The sequence below is a fragment of the Lissotriton helveticus genome, chromosome 5_1 (assembly GCF_964261635.1).
Source record: "Lissotriton helveticus chromosome 5_1, aLisHel1.1, whole genome shotgun sequence".
In the NCBI taxonomy this organism is placed as follows: Eukaryota; Metazoa; Chordata; class Amphibia; order Caudata; family Salamandridae; genus Lissotriton; species Lissotriton helveticus.
The window spans coordinates 414916571-414943090 of NC_136065.1; positions in this window are offsets into that span (position 1 = coordinate 414916571).

Here is a 26520-nt window from a genome sequence, read left to right on the forward strand (position 1 = left end):
GTTAATTGTATATTTCAGTGCCAATTTCTTCTTTGTTGGTTTAAAAGGACCAAGTATCAGTGGGACCCCAGAGAAGGTTTCTATTTTCTACATCTGGACCACTACTCAGAAGACAGTCTGCAGGTGTGAAGACTAACTGTGAACCTATATTATGAATGGGCTTTCCTGTTTTCAGTTTCCATTTTTAGTAAATTCTGGTGGGGGGTTTTCAGTGTTTTCAAAGGATTTCAATACCTTACAAAAACAGTGGTTATCAGTTGTTACAGATTTTGTGAGCCATTAAACACAACAGAAACAGTGTTTTTCCGTTTTTTATGGAACGTTTTGCTTTTATTATTGCTTGCTTACTGCACTGATAGTGCATGATATATAGACAGTGTATATGAGATCCAAGTAAATTTTTGCAAATCAAACTTGTTGTAGTACATCACACAATACCTCTTCGGTGAGTCTTTGGTCACGTGTGCTCGCTTTTTCCTTCCCATGTAAACTTTTTTCTGTGAAATGGCCCTCTCAACATTGGCACTTGAGACTGGTAATGCCAAAACAGCCAGTACACAATTTGCTAACTCTAGCCACTAACATAGCTTTCTATGTCAATACTGGTGCAAATGAAGATTGCGATTCTCTGGGCAGGTTCTGCAACATTTGCATTGAACTGGCTGCTTATGCCCGCAGAGTTATTGAAGCGGTCAAAAATGAAGCGGAACTTTTGAAACTACGGAGAATAGTCCACTTTACTGAAGGGGTCTAGACTTTGTATAGATTACCACGGTTAGGTTTTATTGACTTCAAATGCCCTGGTTGGTGAAGGGACATTTCTACGCATAATTGTAAGCCTTTTTTCATATGTTGTAAAATAAAAGTTCCGGAATTGTTCTTCAACATTGCTTTGCTTACCAAGTGGCAAGCACTCTAACATGGAACATGTTGCAGTGCAGTATCACCCATGGACCCATGTTAAATAATCTAGTGTAAAGAATAATAAACTGGGATATACTCCTGACATTAATAGTCGGAGTACATGGGTGATACAAATCAAACTTAATTAAATGGATATTCTAAAAGGATAGTGCACACTGAACCAACCCGTGATAATATACCATTTTTTCTTTTTTCTGTTTTATAATGTTTTTAGATCAATTGGTTTAAATAACAACAAAGAAATATATGATTAACAAAGTCCTGAAGAAGACGGAGATATAATCGTCGAAAGGCTGCGTCGACATCAGTTTCATTGTGTAGTGAATCATTCTTTAAATTATTTGTTACATTTTAATGGGAAGGATTTTTTTAATTATATGCACATTCGTTCATATTTGTTTTCAAGCAATATAATGGGAAATGTAAATGGTGATGAGATTCTGAAACTTTTGTGAAAAATCATTTAAGAGGGCAAATCCATCTCCACAGTATTTGAACCATATAATGTTTTCATGGAATATATTATGTGTTTTTAATATGAATTTGATATAATAAATCGTTTTGATTACATGTATTTCGTTATATGATTTATTAACAGTGGAGATTTTGGTTCAGTGATTACTATTTGATTGACATCACTTTTATTATTTGAAGCTCAGAGTGAAATTTGATTTTGTTGTGCGCAACTTTCTTATCCAGTCCCTTCTGGCCTAACTGGGGTAACTCTCTTACTTTGTAAGGGTTTATTACGTGTATTCATTGACTATTTTTTACATTTTAGGACAGTTTACATACTGTTAGTATGCTGATACTTGAACTCCAATGTGAATGTGGCAAATGCATAAGGTACAGGCATAAAGATCTAGTCATCAAAATGTGATCAGGACCAGCATGTGCACCTGAGGCCTCAAAAATACCTGTAGTTTCTATGCTCTATGAATGATGGATCATTATAAAAAGAGCAAATCAAAACACTACTTTTTACTGTATAACCTAAATGCAAATTAATGTAAAGTATTTATTAACCTGGAACTAATAAGAAAAAGTGTGAAATCACGTTTAATTATATTTTTTACGGTGAGGGTATGGTTAACTTTGGTTAGAACACATCAACATATGATTAAAACACTTCAGGGGTTCACCTAAAAAACACAGTTAAAGTGCAGTTATGGTACGGAGCCAAATCAAAGAAATACTGACATTCTCACAGTTATGGGTAGGAACAGAATCCATAACATGCACAACAGCCATGAAAACCATAAATCACAGCAAGGTTGGATGCAGGGCTTGGCCTCTCGCCAATCCATACACCCAACCATCCAAGGGCGGCCAACCATAGATGAGCATGGAATTTAGCGATGTACATAGGGGATTTGCATCAGTGCCTGGCATTCAGGCTGGCACTGCACCAGCAATCAAAGGATGACCAACATCTGCAGCATGCTACCTTTGATGATACACAGTGTAGTTGGCCAAAAGGCCTAGCCTCTGGATAGTCCCTGTGCCCATCAATCCATGGAAGACTAACTATGGCTGAACATGGCCAATGGCCCTGCATACTAGGGGTGGGCTTCTTGGCCTAGTTTTCAGTCATCCTGAGCCCCGAGCTTATTGTGGGGAGCCAACACCAGCAGGGAACGGTCTTCGGCCTTTCTTACTGTGGGATAGCCATAGGGCCTGGTCTCCAGACCCTGCACCCAACCCTACATAGGTGGCCAACCACCGCTGCCACACCCTTCAGGGATATTTAGCATGGTAGACCACAGGAGTTCGCTCTGGTCTGTCTGATCACAAAATTCACTGGCTAACACCTGCAGCACACAATCTGCGATCAGTGGATAACACCTGGAGCACACGTCTTGTGAACATATGCAACAGGGTAGTCTCACACTGCTTTTAGTTATGTCATTTTTCTTTTTTTTTCTCCTAACATGGAGCACCACACAACATATTGTTACCTGCAAGAAAATATTTTCTTTGATGGTCAGTAAATCAGAATCACGTTCTAATCAGGTGGCAGTCACAGAAAATCCAACCCATAATGATGCTCGGTGCACTTGGTTGGGTATTGGAAGCTACAAAAGAAACTTTCCAATACGGCCTGCCCATCAGGATACAATGGGTTTGTGAATCAGCAGCAGGATTCAGGAACCTATATCCGGATTTAGGAATCCTGAGTGGATGGTGAGAGAGAAGGCTCCCTTATCCAATGGTGTGCCTTTCTTTAAATTGGATTCTCTAGTCTATGGAGGATCCACTAATTAACAGTCTGGATGTCTCTACAAAATGTAAGCTTTTCATGTCCAACCCAAAAAATTGTTTGCTACTTTTTGGAAAACTACTGAACATATTTTTTTACAAAGCAAGCAAAGGTCTTTCCTCGAAGATAGTTCTACCTTCATTCCAAATCTAGTTTAGTTCCATTACGCTGTTTCATATAGTAGTAAGTATTCCCAATTTTTCAACCAGTGCCCCTTTTCCCTCTCTTATTTACTACATACAAATATAGGTAACTGTGCAGATATCACTTCCACTTTGGTGGATACCTCCGCACAGAACAATATGAGAATTGGAGGCAAAGATCTCAGGCCGTAAGAGTGTGATTAGAAATTTGTAGTACATGAATAGTTCTACTGTACTTCGCTGCGGAATACAAAATACATTTAGTGAATAAGCTTCTTCATGTTTGCATAGTTCATACAATCGTTTAACTTACTTTACATGAACAACAAATATGGCAGTATAGCTCAGTTGGTTGATGTGCCTGCACAACACAGGTAACATATGTCAGACTTCAACACAATGAATTACACTTTAACGTGTAAAATAAGTAAGCTACACTGAAACAACCGGAATTATATACAAAGCAATACATTGTTATCAAAGAGCAAATAGTTTATGTTTAAGATTTTATTAGAGTATTACCTGTCATCGGATGTGTCATATTGTTGAAATGTGGTATGCAGTATGATAATATAACGATGATAATAAATATGAGTACAGCAAATCAAATATATAACCACTAACATCAGAGATGTCGGAATCAATAGCTCATTACAATCATCCTTTCAAACTTAATAATCAATCGCTATGCACTTACATCCTTTGGAAAGTAGGAGTTATATGAGTGCGTTGATTTCACCTTGTGCCCTTTCAACCCTTGCACAATTAACAGTTAAATTGATTCAGCAGAAAGACTTCCAAAAGACGTGTGATTGTGTTCAAGTGCATCAACAGTACTCAGAAAATAAACAACAGTAGTGTTTCTATGCCGCTGCACTTCTTCCCTTAATAAAATGTCGGTGCAAATTACAGTGCAGGTCACTGAAAATATTTAGCTTTATATGTATCCTGCAGCACATGACACAATTAAAGATGGAATTTGTCTATTTAATGCGAAATGTTTGGTGCGTCACTTCACTTGTCGCAAACTTGCATGAAGCAGTGATTTGCATGCCTTGCGTTGCTTGATAAATCTCATTTAGGCTTTATGTGTACCATGAGGCCCCTTGGATAATGCAAGGGTGATGCAAAACCTTGATAAATATGCCCCTAAGAGTGCTCCGAGTCGGCGGGCATTTGGGGGCAAACTTGTGTTCTGTTTGCCTGCCAGCACTAATGCCGGCAGGAAAACAGACATTTCATTACTCCCACCGGGAGGGAGTAAGCACCAATAGAGTAAGCACATTGTAATATGGTAAGCACATTGCGGCGGGTGGCAGCACCCGCCACAATGTTAAAGAACATGTTTTGCATATGCATGTACAACATGACAGGCAATGCGGAGTGCCTGCCACCTTGTACATGCATATGTAGGGGGGTACCATAGGTACCCCCCATGTGCAGCATCCCACCCCCCCACCCCCTGGGGGCCTGCAACAGGCCCCCAAAGGCATTCTCCACCTGTCTTTTTGCAGTGTCAACTGCTGCTGCAAAAGACAGGCATCATATTGCCCACGGCGGTGCCTGCACGGCCCCGCCTCCATTGCTCCATGGTACCGGGTCCCGCAAGGCGGGCGGAAAAGGCCCACCTTGTGGGACCACGGTGGACGGTCTTTCCGTCTGCCGCGGTACCTTTCCCATTCCCACCGCCATCCTAATTTGGCGGTGGGAATTTTCAGGGTGATGGCCAGAAATACGCGACCGCTGGGCCGGCGGTCCTCACTGCCAGCCCGGCGGTCGGGGCTTTCCCGCTATCGTAATCCGCCCCATGTCTCCTTAAACAATACTCTGCAATACGACACTCCACTCAGCTGTATGCCTCTCCACTTTATGACATGTCACTCTACTCCATGAGACCACACTCTATGACAGTACAGTCCACTCCATGACACTCATTGCCATTCAACTCTATGTATGACACGCCACTCTACTTTGCAACACACCACTTCACTCTGAACCAATCCACTCTAACCTATTGCACTCTATGCCACTCCACTCTATGCCACTTCGCTGTCTGTCACTCTGCTCAATGTCATTGTGCTCTGTGCCACTTCACTCTACGGTGCTCCACTCTACAGCACTCCATCTATGCCATTCTACTGTATGCTACTCCACTTTCCGCTACTGCACTCTATGCCACTATGCTGTAGGCTACTACACTGAATGCCAACCAATTTAAGTCCCTCTTTGCCATTCAACTCTATGATATTCCACTCTATGCCACTACACTCTAAGCCACCCCACTGTACACTATCCCATTATATGTCAATACACTCTACGCCACAGCAGTCTACACTATTCCACTCTTCATCACTCCACTCTATGCTACTGCACTTTATGCCACTCCACTCTATGCTGTCCCACTGTATGCAGGTCCACTGAATGAGTTCAACTATATCTCACTCTACTCTATGCTACTTTACAACACTCAAATCTGTGCTATTTCACTCTATGCCCTTCACTCTGCACCACTCCACTCTACACTATTCCACTCTACATGAATCCCCTATATGCCACTCTAAACTATGACACTTAATTCTATGCCACTATACCAATTGCCACTCCACTCTGTGCTTTTCCACTGTATGCCACTCCACTATATGGCACTCCCGCTTCTCCACTCTCCACTGTTCCACTGCATGCCCACACAATTCTGCACAATTCCATTCTACACTATTCCACTCTACACCACTACACTCTTTTCTACTCCACTCTTTGCCTCTCCACTCTATGCCACTCCACTCTAATCCACTCCACTCTATGCCACTCCACTCTACACCAGCCCACTCTACGCTATTTCACTGCATGCCACTCCACTCCACTCTATGCTATTACACAATATGTCACAGGACTCTGCGCCACTGTATGCCTCTCTGCTCTATGATATTTCACTCTATGACACTCCACACTTTGCCACTCCACTATATGCCACTCCACTGTACGCCACTAAACTGTATATATCTCCACTCTACCCCCGCATTCTGTACTATTCCACTCTATGCCACTACACTGTATGCTACTCCACTCTATGCCAATCCACTCTGCACCACTCCATGCTATGCTATTCCACTCTACTCCACTCCACTCTATGCCACTACATTCTACCTAATTCCACTCTATAACACTCCACTCTATGCCAATTTACACCCCTCCACTCTGTCATTTCATTCTACACCACTCTCCTCTATGCCACTTCATTGTATGCCACTCCACTGTACGCCACTCTATGTCACTCCACTGTAGCCCCTCAAATGTATGCCACTCCACTCTACACATCTGCCCTCTATGCCACTTCACTGGAAGCTATTCAACTCAACGTGACTCCAATCTATGCCACTGTACTGTATGCCACTCCATTGTACGCCACTCAACTCTACACCACTCCAATCTGTGTTATTTATTCCAGTATAGAACATTTCACTCTATGTCATTCTATGCCATTCTACTCTACACCACTCCATTATACACTATCACACGCAATGACACTCCGCTCTATGCCACTTCACTCTACACCATTCCACAGTATGCCTCACTACTCTTTGTCACTCCACTCTATCTCATGCCACGCCACTCCACTCTACGCTACTCCACATTACTCAATTCCACTGTACGCCACTCCACTCTATGCTAATACACAATATGCCACAGGACTCTACGCCACTGTATGCTACCCCGCTCTATGCTATTCCACTCTATGCCACTCCACTGTACGCCAATAAACTGTATACCACTCCACCCTACACAACTTCATTCCACACAATTCCACTCTATGACACTCTACTCTATGCCAATCCACTCTACACCACTCCACTCTATGCCATTCCATTCTTTTCTATGCCACTCCACTCTACTCCACTCCACTCTATTCCTCTCCATTGTACCTAATGCCACTCTACACTACTCCACAGTATGCAATCTATGCCACATCATTCTACACCACTCTATTCTATGACACTCCATTGTATGCCACTCCACTCTACAAATCTGCCCTCTATGCCACTCAACTGTATGCTATTCAACTCAGTGTCACTCCAATCTACGTCACTGTACTGGGCCCCCCTTCACTGTACGCCACACAACTCTACACCACTCCAGTCCATGATATTCTAGTACACACCATGTACTCTATGCCATTCCATGCCACTGCACTCTATTCCATTACACTCTACATTACTCCACAATACCCTATTACACTCAATGGCATACTACTCAATGCCATTCACTGTACGCCATTCCACTTTATTCATCTCCACTTTATGCCACTCCACTCTATCCTACTCTTCTCTATGTCACTCCACTCTACCCAACTTCACTCAATTCCACTGTACACCACTCCACTGTTTGCTATTACACAATAAGCCAAAGGACTCTGCGCTACTGTATGCCACTCCACTCCATGCTATTCCATTTAATGCCACTACATTGTACACCACTGAACTGCATATCATTCCACTCTATGCCAATCCATTCTGCACTATTCCACTCTAAGCTGCTACACTCTACGCCACTCCACTCTATGCCAATCCACTATATACCACTCCACTCTATGCTATTCCACTCTACTCCACTCTACTCTATGCCACTCCACTCCACTCCACTCTATGCCACTCCATTCTGCCTAATTCCACTCTACGCCATTTCACTGTGTGCCAATTTATGCCCCTCTACTCTATGCCATATCATTCTACATCACTATACTCTATACCACTCCATTGTATGTCACGTCATTGTACGCGACTTTATGACACTCCACTGTAGCCACTCAACCGTATGCCACTCCACTCTACACATCTGACCTCTATGCCACTCCACTTTATGCTATTCTACTCAAAGTCACTCCAATCTACGCCACTGTACTGGACGTCACTCCACTGTACGCTACTCAACTTTTCACCACTCCACTCTATGCTAAGCCAGTATACACCATTTCACTCTATGCCACTCCACTCTACACCTCTCCACTATATACTATTACACTAAATGACACTCCACTCTATGCCACTTTACTCGATGCCACTCCACTACATGCTATTCCACTCCATGGCACTCCACTTTACTGTACGCCACACTACGCTACTGCGCTCTATGCTTTCTCTTTTCTATGCTATCCCGCTGTATGCTACTAGACTCTACGCCATGCAACTCTACACCATCTACACCACTCCACTCTATGCTATTCCACTCTACACCACTACACTCTACTTCCCTCCACTCCAATCTACACCACTCCTCATTGAACCTCTCCACTCTATGCTACTGCACTCTATGGCACTCCACTGTATGTTATTTCACTGTCTACTACTAGACTCTACGCCACTCTACTCTAGCACACGTAAAAGCAGTAGAGTGGTGGGGCGGGGCTGAGGGGAGTCGACAGATGAAGGGATATGTAAAATTAAATAAATAAAACCACTTACCCTGCACTTGCAGCATCGCGGAGTTAGTGATATGGCGAGCACAACGTAAGTGGTTTTATTTATTTTTTTTATCACATTTTACCTATCCTGTCCTCTGTCAAATTCCCCCCACCATACTCTGGCCCGCCCTACCGCCACATAACCCCACCGCTCCACTGCTCTTACCTGTGCTGGCCTCCACTGATTCCACACTACGCCAATCCCCTCTACACCACTCCACTCTAAGCCACTCCACCCTACGCAACTACCCTGTACATCACTCTACTGTAGGCCACTCAACTCCACTCTACACTGCTTCACTCTATGCCTCTTGACTATACGGCACTGTATGCCACTCCACTCTACACTATTTCACTGTATGCCATTGCACTGTACGCGACTCCACTCTACAAAATTCCTCTCTAAGCCACTCAACTCTACGCTACTCCACTCTATGCCACTCCACTTTATTCAACTCCACTCTACGTCACCCCACTGAATGCCTCTCCATGGTATTCTATTTTATTCTATGCCACTCAACTCTATCCCTCCAACTCTACGTGACTCCACTCTGTGCTGCTGAACTGTACACCGTGCCACTCTACTCTATTACACTCTACACCACTCCAATCTACTCCACTGCAAGCTATTTCACTCTACAATATTCCCCTTGAAGCCATTCCAGTCTATGCTACTCTACTCTAAGCTACTGCACTGTACACCACTCTACTGTATGCCACTCCACTCTACATTATTCTACTGATGGCACTTAACTATACTATACACCACTCTATGCCACTCCACTCTACGTTATTCCACCCTATGCTATTGCACTGTAGTCCACTCCACTCTACATCAGTGAGGCAAAAAAGTGAGGCCAAAAACAATGAATAGGCATGCACAAAGATGAATGATAACATGAGGACACAAGCGAGTCAGAAGGGAATGATTAATCTGAAGGCAAGTGTGAGTGGGAGGAGGTGGTGAGGAAAAGTATGTGGGAAGAATGGGAAGTGAGGTGAGGGAGACAAAGATGAAGGGTGAGAACAGTTGGTGAATGGAGAAAATAGGTAGGTGTTCGAAAGAACATCATAAGGAGAAGGAAACACGAGAGCCAAGTAAGCAGAAAACACACACAGGAGACAAGAGGAGTGATTGCTAATAGCAAAGATATAAATACACACACAAGGGTAAAAAGAATAGGGAAAGACATGCTCTTCAGCTTCATGTTAAATGGCAACAGTCACTGCTGGCAAGACTCGCGGGGATGGGGGGTGCAGGGTCGCGTGGGGAGGGAGGGTTAATTCCACAAAGTTGAAAAAATTAAATAAAGATAATTTAACTTACCTGGCCGGGTCCCAGGTGCTGCTTCTTCTCTGCAGTCCTACACTCCAGGAACAGGAAGCAGAAGCAGGCAGCCAGGCTTCTTCCCTCTCCTAAGCCAATCAGAACGCTGATAAAACACCCTTGTGATTGGTCGCGATGCTGACCAGCCATGGGCTAATGGGGAGCCCTTTTTTCCATGTAAGCTGCATGCAGCCTGTATGAAGAAAAGGCAGAGTGCGCATGACTGCTTTGGGTGGCCTCAGGGCAGGCACATCACTCCTCCTCTCTCCTGTTCTCAGAGCAGCCGGCCCACCCGCCAGCCCACAACCAAACATAAAATGGTAAAAACTTAAAGTTTTTACCATTTTATGTTTCTGCTTCTCGCACTACGAGAAGCAGTGGGGCAACGCTCCTTTGCCCTAGTGGAGAAGCCGCCCTAGAAATGCAACATTTATAGAAGCGTGCAAAAAGTAAACTGGTTTCCTAAACTCAGAAGTGGAAGGACAAACACATCCATTCAAAAACACCATGAACCCAAAATGCTCTAGGGACAAGGCTATGACAAGAATATTGCAGAAAGCCTTTTAATCAGAACTATGATTCTAAATATGCAAGAAACCTATCTTCTTACGAGCAAGGTGGTGACACAAAGATTATGTTAAAGTATTGGTTGCTAGTGACGCTATTGTAGGATGACCGGAAAATGCAAGGTAATGTTTTACACTACAGAACTGTCAGCATCTGTAATATAAAGGGCCATATTTATTATTATTTCACGCAATGCAGCAAGACACCTTTCAGCACTGTGCTGCTTGAATGCGCCATATTTATCATGATATGGTGCACTCCTGCTCTCTATAGAATGCAGCACACACAGAAAGGGGGGGCGAAGGGGGGGGGGGGAAGGAGAAAGAAAGATATTTCTCCTCCACCTCCCCTGGGGATGCATAGAATTCTGACGCATTCCCAGGGCTAACAGTATTGGTAAATCTGGGAACACTTCAGAATCCGTGGAAATATCAACTCTAAAGCCATGGGGCCTCATTTATGAGGCCTTGCGTCAGTTTTGCGCTTCCGATGCGTCACTTTTTGTGACGCATCGGCGGCGTAAAACATGCCTCCTGTTGCGCACTATTTACAAAGTGACGCATCTAAGCAGATGCGTCACTTTGTAAACCCCTGCGCTACATTATACCTGCGTCAGGCATAATGTATGCGGAGGGGGTGTCCCCCCGCAAAAAGCCTCGTAATAGTGACGCAGTGAAATCTATGAGATTTCACTGTGTCACTTTTAGGACGCTGTTGCGTCAAAATCTTGCGCCTGCCCCACAGCAGGCCTCATTTATGAAAAGTGACGCATCGCTGCGTGAAAACAGCGATGCGTCACTTTTCACTGCGCTCTCCCTGCGACATGATTGATGCGTCATATTTAATGTATGATGCATCATGTCGCAAGGAGTTACAGATACGTCAGTATTTCTGACATATCTGTAGGCGCAAAAGTGACGCATTGCTGGAGTGTGTCACAAAAGTGACGCAACTCCAGCAATGCTTCCTTTCACATGGGGAAAGCCCCAAGTAAAAAGGGATCGCGTCAGTCTTACGCCTGCTGTGAGGCAGGCGCAAGATTTTGACGCAACAGCGTCCTAAAAGTGACGCAGTGAAATCTCATAGATTTCACTGCGTCACTATTACGAGGCATTTTGCGGGTGAACGCCCCCTCTGCATACATTATACCTGACACAGGTATAATGTAGCGCAGGGGTTCACAAAGTGACGCATCTGCTTAGATGCGTCACTTTGTAAATAGTGCGCATCAGGAGGCATGTTTTACGCCGCCGATGCGTCACAAAAAGTGACGCATCAGAAGCGCAAAACTCACGCAAGGCCTCATAAATGAGGCCCAGCAGGCGTACGACTGACGCAAGCCCTTTCACATGGGGCTTTCCCCATGTGAAAGGACGCATTGCTGGAGTTGCGTCACTTTTGTGACACACCCCAGCAATGCGTGACTTTTGCGCTTACAGATACGTCAGAAATACTGACTTATCTGTAACTCCTTGCGACATGATGCGTCATACTGTAAATATGACGCATCAATCATATCGCAAGGAGATCGCACTGAGAAGGGACGCAGCGATGCGTCATTTCTCATAAATGGGGCCCCCGGAACGCCTCCCTGGGGCAAAGTAATGCATTACTCAATATTTACCAAGCCATGCGGGGCTTGTGTGGGGCAAGGGCAATGCAAAACCCTTGACAAATATGCCCCGAAATATGTTTGTTTATTTTTAGGCTCTCAATCAGAGGGGCCTAGTACTGCTGTCGTGGACTAGTGCATGTTTGACGACAACTGGATTACAAGTGCTGTGGTTTTACTATACCCAGCCCGCCGGGATGGAGCAATCCTACAGGTCATCACTGCAGCACTTTGTCTGGGTTCACATGTGGACATTTTTAAGTGGTAGCATCAATTACTGCATGGATATTCTGCTTTTAAAGGAGACCTGTAGAGTACCAAGTTATGATCCCTGGAATACCAGAACCAAAGTTATTGATATGCCCAGTATTGGTAACTTTGGCTGTGGTAATAATACATGGGAATGCCGAATACTCTTTATAGACGCTTTTGTTTGATCATACATACTAAATGAACTATCCGTCTAGATCAGAAATATGTGAACTGATCAGGCCGGAAAGTGTGTACAGAATACTAGAAATGTCATTAAATGAAATGCGTTTATTCAAAGTTACAAAACCATTAGTTTCATGAATCAAATTCAAATTATGATTTACTTTGTAAATGATCAGTAATGAGTAGTAAATATTTAAAGCATGTTTAATTAACCTCGGCATCATGTTAGTAAAAGGTATTTCACGTCCTTCTGTTTCCCTAGATGCTCAAAGGAATTCAGCAGTAATTTGTTATGAACCTTCCAATTAAACAATCTTCAGAGTAATAGATTTCCATAATTCGGCAGTAATTCTGCATGTGGACGTGCTGTAAATGTAACAGCATACCTTGAAAGACTCTGTTTTCCGTACGTGTATCAATTTTTTCTTTCAAACTCTAGTAGGCAGACAAATGAACCGAAAGTGTGTTCCATTTAAAATTGGAAGGCATGTTGTTGTAAAGGTTGTTGAACATTTTGGCCTCAATAACTAATTCTTAGGCTACACTTAAATAAGCATCTACGATAACTTCAGTAGAACCCTCTCAGACGAAGGTCTGGACAGGAGAAGGTCTATGTTTATAAACTATCTTTAGTTAATAGTACACCTTCTAGGGCGTATTGCTATGGGGGTTGTTCTGAAATTTGTAGAATGGGCATACGCTGATGTTCACAAGTATGACTATAGATGTTTGTAACAGTGGTGTTGCGAGAGTGACAGAGGCCCTAATTAAAGAACAGAAAACAGGTCCCTTTCTAATCGGGTTAGTAAGAAAATCATCCACTATTGCGATGCAGCTCACCCCTTATATTCCAACGTCTGATGTCACTGCACTTGCTGCACCATTGCTGGGTACAGACCTCCAAGTTCTACACTCTACCCACCCTTTCCTCTCTTCTTCCTATCTCCATTCCTCTATTATCTCCATCCTTTCAACCTTAAAAGCAACTCCTATGTATGCAGAGCTAGCTACCAGCCTTTTTAATTCAACGGATTACACCTTATAATTCAGAATAAAGTTGTGTGAGAGGTGTGCCAGTTGATTTTAAACATTGTTTGTCACAAAAGGAGTAAATACTCCATTGCAATTCACACTTTTTCTTTTGGTTTTGGACACTGTTTATTTTTTTAACAAGATGACCACCTGTGATGAGAAAAGAGGCCTTACCTGGTGAGTACCTGCCAGTTGCCCCGAGGGTGGTGCGGCCGTGAGGGGTCATCTTGTTCTTCTCACATCTTTTTCCCATTGGCTATTTTCGGAAGTATTGTGCAAATTATTGTTTCAGACATCTGTATGTTCTCTGTATGACTGTCTTTTTGAAACACACAAGGAATTTCCCTGATATTTATGTTAATAAATAAGGACGGAATACGGAAATACACCCAAAGAATAAACTATTTAGGTTGGGGGTGTAGCAGCAGTAATTGACAGTGAGTCTCTCTGCCCCGTATATAACCACACCGACACCAAACGTCCAAGGGACAGGGTTTTGTTGATATTGATGTTTTGTGAGTGGAGGGCAACCCTGGTTCTCTATTCCCTCTTGGCTCCTTTTTGGGATAAGTAGTCTTAATCGGTGTCAATTGTTAACATCTCTCAGACCAAAAGCCTGAAGTTCACATCAGAGACAGAGCGCTGGCTGTCAAAGGAGGACACACAGGAGTCACCGGGAGCAGGAAGGATTTACATGCTGTTATTTTTAAACTGTTCTTTTATGGCATGTGGCATTGTGGCACAGTATGGGGCCCCTCCTGTCCCTTTAAAGTCTAGTTGGATGCTGCTTTCATTATATTCCAAGATGAGAAAGTGGCGTTTTTCTAGGAAGGTTTTTTTTTTTTGCCTCTTGCCTTGTGTCTGTTTTCATTGTGGCAGTGTTTACAGAAATCATTTGTGTTTAGCAGGGCAGTGGTTTACAGCACCAAAAGCTTGTTGTGTGCACTGGATGAAGATACTCCCTTCCTTTTGGCAGAGGGCATGTTGTTGCCCGGTGGAGTGCTTCTGCCTCTGTTACGAACTGGAAAGTTTATGGCCCCAACATTTCTAGTAAGCAAAGTACGGACCTTAATTATGTTTAGTTGAGTAATATTAGGGATTTTTCATTTTTCACTTTTCTGCAGGCGTACTTGCAATTGTGGTTGCGTTTTGGACATTTGGCTCTTTCGGAACGGAATTATTGAAGGACTGGTGAGTTTTCATAGTAATTATCTCTCTCAGAATAATGTATGATTTTGTTGACCCATTTACCTATTGTACTACTTTATATAAATGTAATCAGTTTTCCTTTGTGTTTCTTTTCATACAGTGTCTATCTCCATTGCCTTAAATCAGTCTGCTCTAGTGCTTTCTACATGTTCATTTTCACAGGGTTTTTGCTGGCACAGTTATTACGAATAATAGGCATCTGGGATATTTCTACAAATGCCAGACATTATAGACAATTTAACCCCGCCGAAGTGCCGTATGTCATTATAGTTCCCTTCAAGAGTGGCGATCTTGTTCTTGAGTCTGTGAGTCTTTTTTTCAGCTTTGAATAACTGTATTTAGTCTGCCCTCTCGTATTTTGTCTTGTTCAAGTTCACAGGCATTCTGCCGGTGTCCCGCAATCCATTACAGTGGACATTTGGAACATTACCACACATCTCTATGAAGTGACTTATATCCACTAGGTAACTTATTAACCAGCAGCTCGCTTATGCAGGGCCACTCTTACTGTTTCTTAACATGAAAGTGCACTTGGCAGAACATGGGTGTGGTCCCTTTACTGCTGATTGTCTCTTTCATCAGTAATCTGTATTATGGTTGGGCTACTTGCTCCTTACCAGTGTATAAGAGCTTTATTTAACTCAATTTGTTTCCATTTCCACAAGGCTCTCCTACTATCACTAGGATGGCCGCTAGTGTTCACTCCCTATCATCCTAGGTGATCCCAGCTGATATAGAGTCTTTCACTATTTTACTCTGCATTGGACCCGCTGCAGTTGCCGATCAGGAGCTGAGGAGCACTGAGATCCGGTGAAGCTGCCAATGAGGAGCAGCGCTGTGCTGTGATGCATGGCTCTGCGTCAATCTGCCTTGGTTGTGGTGAAACCCTCAGATCAGCCGGGAGAAGTATACTCTGACTCCAGTCAAGGGTCCAGGACCTTGACAACAGCTCTTTGGGGGCAGGACTCAGTCCCATAGACACAGCAAGATGACCAGCAGCCCTGTGCTATTGTGCTTGACTAAACCTATGCTCAGAAATATACCAAAAAGGATAATATGGCAAACAAACACTCTCAGACACTTTAAACATGGCTATTTCAAAGTGGAATACTCTGCTAAAACAGAGCCATTGATTTATGGCTGAAAAGGAATAGATAGGAGTAAAAAATAGTGCCGCAATAATGCCGCTAAATTTCCACTTTTGTGCCGCTAAATTTGCAAATCTATGCCGCAATATCCTGGGGGGTCTGTATAATAAGCGATGTGCAATATGGTTTTAGACAGGGGTTAGGGAAAAATGAGCAGGTTTTAAATCTTAATATTTTAATTGGAAAGTACACTCAGGCAAAGGCTGGGAAACTATTTGGCGTTCATAGATCTTACAGCCGCATTCGACTGCGTAACACATAATAAATAACCCTGGGCGTAGGACTACACTATGCTCGCGGAGCGTGCATGGTTTGGGCTACTACGCGCTACGCGAATTGCACGTAGCACTGTGCAAAAGCACGTCAAGTTGGCGACCGTGAGCAAGCAAAATCACCATCCTGGCGAGACTTTTTCCTTGATCGTGATCTGCAACTTGATGTTGCTGATCGCGAGCGTGGAAAATATACCTCCAGGCGAGATTCTCAATGCGGGGAGGTCAGCTTTCTCATTGCAAGTGGTTGCGTATGCTCGCGGCCGCTCGCGTTGAGAAACTACCAGTCCACGTTGAGTACAAATCTACTCAAGTGGCAGAAAACAACCGCTTGCACTGTGCAAGATGCCATTTGTAATGATTGCACAGTGCGGACAAGCATCCGGCACTGTGCAATCAGTACAAACTGCATTTTCCCTACCGCACTACGCAGTTCGTGTAGCTACGAGAAGTTTGCGTAGTGCGAAGTACACTTTGCGTAGCTACGCATAGCGATACTACTCTAACTACGCCCAGGGTTAATAATAAACTGTGGAACATCCGGTACTGGTACAGTTTTTTAAATAATTATATTCTGGGGCCACTGCTAAGGTGCGCTATGGATCCATAGGGGAATGTACTGTGCCATTTAACGTGGATAGGGGGTGAGACAAGGCTGTGTTCTGGCGCCGTTCCTGTTCACTTTATATACCAACTCTCTTGAACAGGAGCTTGAAGAAATGGCGAAAGACCCCCCGTATGTCAACAAACGGCCAATATTCATGGCCCGCAGGCAACTAGGTTTGCAGAAAACCCTTACTACATTCACTAACTTTATGGATAATTTAGGATTAAAATTAAATGCGAGAAAAATATTTGTTATGACCTGTGGGCGAGGGAGAAATAAATGTAACAGCCTCCCTCTGGGAGATAAAAGGGTAGACTCCACAAATATCTTTACCTACCTGGGCATCTTATTTCCAAATACAGGCTCTTGGGGCCCAGCGGTGAAGAGTAGGAGTCTACTATTCATGAAGTTGACTGCAGCAGTCGTTAACTTCTCCCAAAAAAATGGGTAAATGGGCCCCTGGTATACTTCTTAATATATACCAGGCAAAGTGTATAAGCATTGCGATGTTTGATGCAGGAGTGTTGGTTTTTTACGAAGTATCATCGATCCAACGTGTGGAAAATGCATTTGAAAGGTTTATTTTAGCAGTACCAGCTAGTTCCCCAGTTTTTACCTCTCAGAGCGAGTTGGGTATCTCCTACGTCTCCCATGTTATTAAAATGCAACCTGTACTGCTTTGGCATAGAATCTGGACCTCTAGCAGCACAGGACTGAACAGAGAGATGATTAAGGATTCAATGAATCTAGACCACGTCAGTAAGATTGCATGGCTGAATTATGTTAAAAAATTCATGATTAATATAGGGCATCCAGATTATTCCACTTCACCAGAGAAAATGAAATCTATTTCCTGGAAGGATTTTAAATTAACCTGATTGACCGATCTAGAGTCACTTAGAGTTGCCCTGGAGATGAACAAAGGGATGGTAGCCCAGAATCAATTGAATTTGATTACGTATGATATTCAACCGTATCGTTTATGTTGTACCGAGGGATATAACAGATACCTTTTAACTCAATTTAGGTTCAATAGCTTCCATCGACTGGTTAGTTACCTGGGGATTAATGATTGGTTCAGAGAACTCTGCCCTTGCCCTTGCTACAATGTGTCACCACAATCTACTATCCATGTGATGTTGTTTGGTAAACTCTATGCAAAGGAAAGAGCTAGATGGATCCTACCATTGTTAAAGCAGGGGGGTTAGAGGCAATGTAGACCAGCCTTTTTATATTTAAAATTTTTTAGACAGTACTTTATCTGTATATGCCATGTCTGGATTTCTGAAAAATATATTGTGAGTTAAGAAAAGTGTTTATGGATAAACTTACTTGAACATAGACTGTATTGTATTAACCTTACAGGTTAATTGCCTTTTCTTGAATGCACTTTACATACTTTTTGGAACGTAATGTACCTTTTAAATTAATGTATATATCAAATGTTTTTTCCTGCTTTTATGAATTTGTATGCTTTTTCTGATTTTAAATGACTAAAATCGAATAAAGCTTATTTCGAATTTGAATTTGAATTTCACTCTGCAGCCACGGGGACCACGAGACATCGAGGATGACCAGGATCTGGAGGTGAGATGTCCCACTAAGGATGGCGAGAGCTGGGGGGTTGACGTCCAGCTGGAGCACCAACAAGCCTTGTCAAATGCAACCCATGTGGTCAGAGGAAACAGGTTATGTTGTAGACCAGCAGGGTCTAGAGAACTCTCCAAGCGATGGAGAGCCAGGACTTATCTGGAGCAACCCGTAAAGCCCAAGAATTAGCTAGGTGACCCTCACTTGAACCCACAGACCAAAGGACCAGGGATCGCGAGGAGACCTCAAGCAAGTCTGCAAAGAACCAGCCCAGAGGACACTCAGGGAGTGGAGGCCGTAAATCTTTGGAACAAATACTGCTTGGCGTTGGAACTACACCAAGTCCAAAGCACAGGCTCAGAAATCATCACTAAGCACATGCAAAAGTATGCAGTGCACAGTGTAGTCACTAGGACTGATGCTCATCCACTTCCTACCAGGTGGAGCTAAAGACAGCAATATCATCTATATAAGCAGCACTATAGGCTTACAGACCTGTGAAAACTTTATTTACCAGCCTTTGAAATGTAGCAGGTGCATTCTTCAAGCCAAAGGGTACCACCACAAATTGGTAGTGCCCACTAAGGGTTGAAAATGCTGTTTTTGGTTTTGCATCCTCAGCCAATCTGATTTGCCAATATCCAGCTGTCAGCTCAAATGTACTTAAGAACTTGGCTGAGGCCAAGGAACAAATTAGTTCATCTGCCCTTGGAATTGGATGAGCATCAGTCCTAGTAACTGCATTGAGTCCCCTGTAGTCAACACAGAACCTAATCTCTCTCTTACCACCCTGGGTGTGAGGTTTTGATACTGAGACTACTGGACTAGCGCAAGGGATATCTGAGGGCTCAATTACTCCCAGTTCCAACATTTTCTGGACTTCAGTCCTGATACAGTCCCTGACATGCTCAGGTTGCCTGTAAATCTTATTTTCAATAGGCAGACTGTCCCCTGTGTCCACCTCATGTGTATACCAGGTAGTCTGACTTGGAGTCAGTAAAAACATATGTCTGTACTGATTGAGGACCTTCCTGCAATCAGTCTGTTGCTGTCCAGGGAGACTGCCTGCCAAGGCTACTCCATCAACTGAAACATCATCAGGGTTCTGTGAGAGGAGATCAGGGACTGGGCCACTCTCTTCCTCCTGTCCCTCATCAGTACCATGAGCAAGCCCATGCCTGCCCTGTACACATATGGCTTGAGCCTATTCACATGAAGCATCCTGTGGGGGCTCCTGGGAGTTCCAAGGTCCACCAAGTAGGTAACCTCTCCCTTTTGCTCAAGTATGGTATGGGCCCACTCCACTTGTCTTGGAGAGCTGCTGGGTCCCCAGGCTCCAACACCCATACCTTCTGTCCTGACTGGTATACAGTCAAAACAGCCTTTTGGTCATGCTAGGCCTTTTGCAATTCCTAGCTAGCCTCAAGGTTTTTGGTTGCCTTCTTCATGTGTTCAGCCATCCTGGAGCAGAGACCAAGTACATAGTCCACTATGTCTTGTTTAGGTGGTTTGAGAGGTAACTCCCAGTCCAAACAGAAGTTCAAAAGGGCTGTAGCCAACCCCTTTCTGAGGAACCTCTCTGTAGGCAAAGAAAAGGCAGGGCAAAAGGATGTCCCATCTGTGCTTTTCAGGGAGACCTTTTATCATGCCCTTGAGGGTTTTGTTGAATCTTTCAACTAACCCATTGCATTGTGGGTGATAGGGTGTGGTGAATTTGTAATTCACTCCACACTCCTTCCACATAGCCATCAGATAGCCAGACATAAAGGGCCCCATTAGGATGTCGGGCGGATTGCCCCAGCCAGGCTGGTGGTAGCCACCGCCAGACTGGCGGGGGGCAATCCGCCCGACATCCACACTCGTTTCCCCCCTCGCCATATTAGTATGGCGGGGGGACCTCGGCGGACGGAAAGACCGTCCACCGCTTTTCCGCCACACGGGGGGTACTGTGGTACCCCCCTTTATTTGCATTTACAAAGCGGCAGGCACCGCGCGGTGCCTGCCTCTTTGTCAATGTAAATGCTGAAATGCATTTTTAGCATTGTGGCGGGCGGTGCAGAGAGCACCGCCCTCACAATGCAAAAAATACAGGATGTACCCGCCACTGTGGCGGGCACATCCTAATACCCCCCACGGGACCCGCGCCCTTATGGCGGGCAGTCCCGCATACTGACAGGATGGCGGGCGGACAAAGTCCGCCTGTCATCCTAATGATCCCCCAAAGTTTCCATCTCTGTCTGACACTACCTCCTTAGGGAAACCAACACTGGAAAATACTCCCAGGAGAGCTCTAGCCACAGCAGGTGCTGTGGTAGTCCTAAGGGGAATTGCCTCTGGCTACCTAGTGGCATAGTCCACCACCACTAGTATGAATCTGTGCCCAGATGCAGTTGGAGGATCCATGAGACCAACAATTTCAATCTCAACCCTCTCAAAGGGAACCCCCACCAAAGATAGTGGTATCAGATGGGCCTTTGTAGTACCACTTGACTTACCACTGGCTTGGCAAGTGATACAGGAGCAACAAAACTCCTTTGTGTCTTCTGACATGGGAGTCAAGTGAAAGTGAGGGACACGACTGCCCCAGGTCTTGCTTTGGCCTAAGTGTCTTGCTAATGGGATGTCATGTGCCAGTGTTAATAGGAAGCCTCTAAACTTCAGAGGTGTAATCAACCTCCTGGTAGCACCAGGCTTGGGGTCTCTACTCTTTGAATACAGAAGTTCATCCTCACTGTAGATCCTGTGGGATCCACTGGCATTCCCAGCAGCCTCAGCAACAGCTTGCTATCTGAGAGTTTCAAGAGAGGGGCAGCTCACCTGCTCCTGGCTCAGGTCTGCAGTGGAAGGGCCCCTGTCCCCAATAACTCAACCTGAGCAGGTTCAAGTTCCTCTGAGACAGTACCTTCACAGGGAGTGGGATTATCTCCCTTAAGAGACTGATCCTCACTCTGAGGAAGGGGGGAAGACACTGCCTTACCCCTTCTGCTCCTTCACTTGGAAGGCACCTGGTCCATCTTTTCGGGATCCAGGGCCTGTTCAGTGGGAGACAATTTTGCCTGTGACCTAGTCATGGCAAACACATTTGCAGGGATGCCCAGCCTTTCTGCATGTGTCCCGAGTTCCACCTCAGCCCAAGCTGAAGTTTCCAAACCATTGTCCAATAAGCATTCTACAGGGAGGTCTGGGATAACCACAACTTTCTGAGGGCCAGTTAACCCTCCCCAGGGGAAATTCACAACTGCCAAGGAGTGGTCTGTCCTGACATTGCTTGCATTGGTCACTTGGTACATCTCACCAAGTATGATCTGTTCAGGGTCTACCATATCTTTGTTTACCATTGTGACACTTGCACCTGTGTCCCTGTATGCCATGGCCTCCTTATCATTGATCAAAGGCTGTTGTCTGTACTTGCCCAGATTACTGGTACTGACAATTAAGGAGGCAAGATCATGCCTCCATCACAAACTAAAACAGCCTGAGTTGGAATTCTGACTAGGCCAGAATCTATCTCAGATCCCAAGGTTAACCCTACTATACCCTCTTTCTGTACAACCCCACTTGGAACTGAGCGAGAGGGAACAGTTGCCATAGGGGCAGTGGTGGCTGGAGTAGATTTCTTAGTCCTTGGAAAACTGGCATCTTCGTCCAATGTGCCTTCTCACTACGGATATGACACCAAGGTTTCTTTTTGCCTTTTTCCCTTGTTAGACTGTCACTCTCTCCCCCCACCCCCGATGCAGGTTTTTGGGGCCCTTGTGAAGACTTCTGGTCTCTACCCTTCTCCCCACCCTTATCTGAGGTTTTAGCATCATGCTTCTTTTGGTCACCACAATGATTTTGAGTTTTCTGCTTCACCCTGGTTCTGACCCATTGGTCTGCCTTCTTTCCAATTCTTAGGGAGAGGTCAGATCAGAATCAACCAAGTACTGATGCAACAACTGATTTTAGTAATTATTAAGGATCTCCTCCCTCATAATTAAATTGTACAATCCTTTAAAATCACATACCTTACTGCCAAGTAACCAGCCTTCCAGAGCCTTAGTAGCACAATCCACAGTCAACCCACTCCTGAGTCTGTGCCTTCTGGGAGTCTCTGAACTTAATCCTGTACTGTTCAGTGGTTAAGCCAAATCTCATCAATGAGAGCACTCTTCAAGACTGAATAATTATTAGCATCCTCCTCTCTAACAGTGGTGAGCTTATCTCTACCTTTGTCAGCAAAGGAGAGCATCAAGATAACTGCAACTGCTCTTGAGAGACCCTCTGTACTCTACTGTCCCTCTCTAGTACAGTTATCAATTTGTGGATGTCCTCCCTACTCTGATAGGAAGGGAAAATCTTGTTCAGGTTCCTATGATCATGAAAATACGCGCTAGTTCCAGGGACACTGTTCCTACCACCATGGGACTCTAGTCCCAATCTTCTTCTTGCACTTTGGAGCTCTTGGGATTCCCTGTCTAGGGCCAATTGCTCTTTCTTGAACCTGAGCTTGACTCTCTCAAGCTCCAGAAATTGGCACTGCTTATCATAAGAGGAGTGCCTCTTGTTTGATATGGAAGTCCCCAGAGAAGTACCTGAGTGATTAGACTCCACAGAGGGAGTTCTAGATCTTCTAGGTAAACACAGTACTCTTCCTTGTGGGGTAAAGGGAGAGTCGCCTTCTCCCCACCTAAAAGCAGCTCTAAGTTGCCCAGGTTAGAATCATTTTGATTCTCCTGGTCAGGGTTTGAGTCCAGGTAAAAAAAAATCAGTTTCTGGCCTTTCATCATTCCCTGTTCTACCCACTCTATCTACCTCATCAGACCCTGTGGTCTTTCTGAAGTCATCTAGAAGCAATATCTCTATGAGGCGTTGACAGGGAGAATGTTTGCACTTCTCCCTGTCATACACCTCCTAGACACAAACATGGCTTTCAATTCCAAAAATGGAATACCATTGTACCTAGTTGGCAAAGAGCCTCTGGGCTCTTCTCTAGAAGACATACCAGTGGTATGTGATGTAGGCACCTACCTGACCTAGTGGAGACTAAACTCTCTTGAGTTGGAGAAAGGGTGTGCTAGACCCTCGGCTTGCCCAACTCCAAGTTCAGTAGAACTTACTTTATTCTAATCTTGATTGTATTATATGTACCTAATACTTAGTGGTTTTCAGTTATTCATGCAATGAGATCCATCTGATAAAACAATAGCAAGCTTGAATCCCAACCCCTGCACACTAATGTGAGAAGGTGGGGTGGCATATGAGATCCACTAATTAAAGTAAGCACCCTGTAGCAGTCCACACAATCCTTATGATGTATGAGGTCAAAGATAGCCTTATTGAATGCTATCCTAGTGGAAGCTATGGAGAGCAGCATTCAGGCTTAATCTTGAAGGAATATAAAGCAGCTTGTTTTACCAGAATATCAGATCCTAAAGGACTGAATGAAAGGAAAACCGCACAATGTTTATATAAAAATATGTATTTATTAATATAACACTCTCTACTAGTCTCTACGGGAGACTAGGGCATAAAGCACACAATGCTGAATCAATAGAACATTCATAAATAGCACAATACACAGCAGGCTCCAGGGAGAGACCGAACCATATACTAAAAAAATGGTATAACAACAACGACTTGACTAGACACAGTGCCTAGAGCATGTAGAATCGCTGGGACCACAAGGAAGCACCCAGAGGAGTGACACAGGGAGGACGGGTGCAGTGAGGAAACACGACTGCGTGTTCCGTACAATTCTATGGGAAAGTTGCGGTTGGAAAATTACAAGTTAAGGACACTTCTAAGAGGACTTCGAGCAAACCCTTTGGAACTTAGGAGGTTCTAAGGACATCCCACCAGTGAGTACTGAAGTATTCATGTTACCTATCCCAGAGGAGCGGGATGCATAGGTGTCAAGTGGTGTCGGAAACCTTCGTCGTTTTCAATGGAGAGCTGCAAAGAAGTACTGCTGCCAGGAAGGTGAAGAGTGTCTGGTGGAATCCAAGGCTGGATTCAAGGTGAGAAGAATGTGTAAGCAGAGGGGACAGAGTCTGGGTCACTTCAGGTGACCAGGGGCTCAGTAGTCGAATGCCCACCGATGTAGGGTGCTTCGGGTGAGCAGAAGGTTTGCTTGACTCTGTAGCCACGGGGACCAGGAGAAGTCGAGGACAACCTTGATATGGAGGTGAGCTATCCCACAAAGGATGTCGAGAGCTGAGTGTTCGATGTCCGGCTTGAGCACCAAAAAGCCTTGAGAAATGCAACCCATGCGGTTAGAGGAAACAGGTTAGGGTGTGGACCAGCAAGGTCCAGGGGTCTCTCCAAGCAATGGAGAGTCAGGGCACATCTAAAACAACCAGTTAAGCCCAAGAATCAGCAAGGTAACCCTCGTTAGGACCCACAGGCCAAAGGACCAGGGATCGCAAGAAGACCTCAAGCAAGTCTGCAAAGAACCAGCCACAGGACACTTGGAGATTGGAGGCCATAAATCTTTGGGGCAAATACTGCTGGGGGTCGGGACTACACCGAGTCCAAAGCACAGGCTCAGGAATTGTCACTAAGCACATGCACTTGCAAAAGTATATGGTGCACAGGGGTTCGGGTTGCACGGTCCCCACGAGGAATACTGGTCTCACAATCACTGAGAGGGCAGATCGAACTCAGGGACATTCTGAAACATACCTCCTGTGTTGCTGAAATTCGGAATCCTCAGGAGTTTGGGAGAAGCAAACCGGTCAGATGCGTTTAGGTGCCTGCTTTTGCAGGGGAGTAACTCCTTTGCTCCAACTGAGATTCTTCAGTCATCCAGCATCGTGCATGCAGTCGAAGTACTTGGTTTCTTTTAGCAGAATCTTGTCCAGGTACAATGTCAAGTTCTGTAGCCAGGTAACCGACTTTACACCAATGGGAAGGGTTGGAAATATTCTGTGGACCCTCCTAGGGAAGGGGAAGGACAGAGGGGTGGCTACAACCATGTCCTTTGTTCAGTGTCATGCCGGAGCAGGAGCAAATGGCTCCAAGAACTGGTTTGAGCTGGACTATGCACAGAGACACCAAATGTGCCCCCAATGCAGACTTTTTGGCCCTTTAAGAGTGCACCCACCCAGCCCCAATACACTAAATCCTGCCTGGGAGGTGGTTACACCTCCCTGTGAAAGGATGCCTCTTGTCATGCCTTCCTCTGCGCAAGCTTGGCTCAGCAGCACGAGAGCAGAATCGTGTCTGTGGCTGGCAGCATCTATTTTGTGCTGCCCAGGTCGAGAAAGCTGGTACCGGGTAGACCGGTGACCCACATATGTCCCTTTAGAAGGGTGAATCATATCTCCCACACCGGTTACTGGTGTGGAGGTATGATTCCAAGGCATTTGACACCAAACATGACTTGTTTCTAAGCAGCCATTTTAAAGTTAGCATTTACTGCGAGGCTATAATGAACTTAAACATATATGTCTGGCTGCATCACAGACAACCCCGGAGAATAATCTCCGAAGGCTTTAGAGGGGCTCTGCTTATGCAGGGGCACCTTCTCAAGTAAAGCCCAGCACCCTGCCTTCAGGATTGTTAAGGCCTGCCATAGGGGTGACTGCTAGGTATTCAAGTGTAGTGATTTAGATAGATATAGTGAACCTATATCTCAGTAAGTGGTGCAAGCACCATCTTACACAGTCTGCAGTAGCAGACCTGCCGTGTCAATTTGGATGGCCTCTCATGGGTGGCATAATACATGCTACAGCCCATGGGAGACATCTTGGGTACCTATGCCCTGGGTACATGGTGTACCATATACTCGGGACTGATAAGGGTACCCCATAATCCAATGTGGAGTGTACCTAGAGTACATGCATTGTAATTTAAGGGAGAAAGCAGATAGACTGGGGTCCTGGATAGCAGAATCCCAGTCAGACTAGGCCAAAAAAAGTGTAACATCAGCAAAAAGTGGAGGTAACTATGAGAGTCA